This window comes from Eutrema salsugineum, unplaced genomic scaffold (genome assembly GCF_000478725.1).
Source record: "Eutrema salsugineum unplaced genomic scaffold, Eutsalg1_0 scaffold_2, whole genome shotgun sequence".
NCBI classification, from domain to species: domain Eukaryota; kingdom Viridiplantae; phylum Streptophyta; class Magnoliopsida; order Brassicales; family Brassicaceae; genus Eutrema; species Eutrema salsugineum.
Window position 1 is genome coordinate 19,456,503 of NW_006256829.1, and position 3,148 is coordinate 19,459,650.

Consider the following 3,148-nt stretch of genomic DNA (forward strand, 5'->3'; position numbering starts at 1 on the left):
CCAATGAGTAGGAGGGGTTCGATGTGTGGCCTGGTCATCCTATGTCTAACCCGCACTCCTATCCCGCAGCTTCTGTTACTTAGGCATTTTGGCCGTTCATCTTTTTGCTGCGGCCTGTCCATCCTCTGTTCTGACCCGCACGACCATCTCGGAGTAAATTCCGAGTCTTGCTGCGGGTTGGTCTTCTTTACTCCCAGGTAGCACGCTTATCTCGCAGGTTTTGGGACTTAATCTCTTTGGGTTCCCTTCTTTCTGTGCGGCCTGGCCTTCCTCTTTCCAGGTCGCACGACCATCCCGGAGTAAATTGCGAACGATCGTGCGACTTAGACTCCTTGGGTTTCAGGCCGCAGCACCAGGTCGCACGCTTTTGGACTTAGAACCCTTGGCCTTCTTCTTTCTGGTGCGGCTCAACGTCTACGCTTCTAGGTCGCACGCCCCAGCCGGAGTAAATTCCGAACCTTGCTGCGGCCTAGACTCTTTATGCACTGACCCGCACACCTAGGTAGCACTGAGGCCTTCTTCAAGTTTTTCTGGCTTTAAACAGTTCTCTCAGCTCTCTCACATGATCCATTCCATTCATCACTGAGCTATGTCCTCCAAAAATCACCTGGAATCTGAGACCAACTCACAAAACCCATCAAAAGATCCTAAAAAAGGAAAAGAAATGAGAGAAAAGAATAAAAAGATTATATACAAGGATAAGCTTGGGGTGTCTCCCAAGAGCACTTTGTTTAAAGTCACTAAGTTTGACTTTTTACACTCTTTTTAGTAAGGGAGAGGAGGAGCTTTGATGCTCCAGGTCTTGTCCATGAATTCAAGTTTGAGGTCCTTGTTCATCATCTCTTGGACACCATCAGATCCTTTGTCTATGAACTCTGGTGTGAGGATAGCTCTGACTTTGGCAAATGGTCTTGATCTTCCATTGCCTTTAACCTTGTATTCAACAGCTCCACCAACAAACTTCCAAGGAGTGAGAGTTAAGACCTGAGAAGATGACTCAAGAGTGAATGGTCTGGTTCTTGGTGGGTTCTTGTCTTGAGACCCTGAGCCATTGCCTTTGTTGCTGCTGATCTCCTTCTCACTTGGTGTAGGAGATAGAGATTCCAAGCAAGCTTCATCATCACTAAAGAAATCCCCTTCAAACTCAAGATCAGGTCTTATTAGGGATTCTTTCTTTTTCTCAACAGATGCAAGGGGTATAGCTTCTTCTATAGTTCCAATACTCCCCACATACATCATCCCATAATGTTTCAACTCATCAGAATCATCAGATATAACTCCACAAAACCCAGCAAGAGGAGGCTTAAGAGGATAAGATACTTCATCATCTACCTTAGCAAGTATCACTCTTTGAGTATCAAAGTCCATCCTTGCTCCTGTGGTGTTCAGAAATGGAGTTCCAAGCAAAAGAGGTAGCTCTTTTGTCTTCTTCATCTTCATAACTACAAAATCTGTTGGAACTGTGCATTCACCAATTTTCAATGGGTAGTCTTCAAGGATTCCATATGGTTTCTTTGAGGATGAATCTCCAAAGGTGATTGACATGGGGTGATGCTTAAGACTCTTGATCCCTAGTCTCTCCACCATGTCTAAAGACATTACACTGATGCTTGATCCAGAATCACACAAAGCATTGTCCACTTTCAAATTTCCAAGAGAGCATGAGATGGAGAACTTTCCTGGGTTTCCTAGCTTGGGAATAGATTTGGGTTTCACCCTTGTTGAGCCAGTGCTAGAAACTCCATCAGATGTCCTTCCTTGAACCATTCTCTGATCCTTTCCTTCAGCAATCTCAGAATCATTCTCTTTCATGTCAAAACAAGCTGCCTCCCCACCTTCTTTCTCAATGTCCTCATTGAGATCACAGAACAGGAACTCAAACTCATCTATGATGGCGTCCTCATCATCTTTTGTCAGGCATTTGTCACTTGAGACATTGCCATGGAGAAGGTCCTCAATTTCTTGGACAGCAGCATGATTCTCATCATTTGAGAGAATTGCATTGCAGTATTCTGTTTGATGTGCAATTGATGTCCCTGGTAAAGATCTTTGAGCTTGAGAACTGCAGTGGCCCTTGTTGTTCTCTAGAGTCTTGACTTTGGAAGCCAAGGTTGAAAGTTGAGTTAGAAGATCAGAATAAGTGCAGTCCACCTTGTTGTTAATCTCTGCCATTTTCTTGTTGAAGTCTATGGCACCACTTGCTTGACCTTTGAGGATTTGCTGGAGCAGGTTCTGCACTTCTTGATCCTTATTCTCTGAGTTATGTTGGAGACTTTGTTGTTGGGGAGAGACAAAACCTTGTTGTTGAGTGTTTTGAGGATATAAGTTCTGGTTTGGGGGATTCTTGTAGTAGGTAAAGCCCTTTTGGTAACCTTGTTGGCCACCTACAAAGTTCACCTCAGCTGTGATGTCTTCCTTTTGAAATGTGTCTTGAAACACATGATTCACATCTCTAACAAATTTGGCTGACTGATGAGAATCTAAGAGAAGTGTGTCTAGCTTCTCAGTGAGAGACTTGATGGCTTTCCTTGTCCTTTCCTCTTCAGCACTCACAGCCCCTCTTGAATTCCTTTCAAAGTCTGATCCATAAAGCTCATCACTCTGAGCTACATTCTCCACTAGGGTCATGGCATCATTGACTTCCTTGGTCATGAAATTACCATTAGAAGCTGTGTCCAAGAGAAGTCTGACCTGTGGTAAAGTACCTCTGTAGAATGTACTTAGCAGCTGACAATCTGAGAATCCATGGTGAGGGCATTGCATGGTATACCCTCTAAATCTTTCCCAAGCCTCACAAAACGATTCATGGTTCTTCTGAATGAAACTTGAGATTTCATTTCTTAACCTTGCTGTTCTTGATGAAGAGAAGAACTTGGTTAGAAATGCTCTTTTGCATTGCTCCCAAGTTGTGACTGATCCTTGAGGTAGAGACTTTTCCCACTGATGAGCTTTGTCTCCTAGAGAAAAAGGAAATAGCCTCAACTTGAAACTGTCCTCACTCACTCCATTCATCTTAGTTAGATCACAAACTCTATCAAAGTTGTCAATGTGATCTAATGGGTCTTCTAATGCCAAGCCATGGAACCTGTTTGATTGCACCATGTTGATCAGGCCAGATTTTATCTCAAAATCGTTTTCAGGTGTTGGG

The 3,148-nt window shown here is 43.6% G+C and overlaps 1 non-coding gene across 1 annotated transcript; it reads left to right on the plus strand.

Annotated features, from left to right (window-relative positions):
- The first annotated feature begins 2,740 nt into the window (after positions 1–2,740).
- LOC112086871 lies at positions 2,741–2,847 on the plus strand. Its single transcript, XR_002899725.1, has one exon. It is a non-coding gene; the product is annotated as a small nucleolar RNA R71 (small nucleolar RNA).
- Positions 2,848–3,148: the final 301 nt, after the last annotated feature.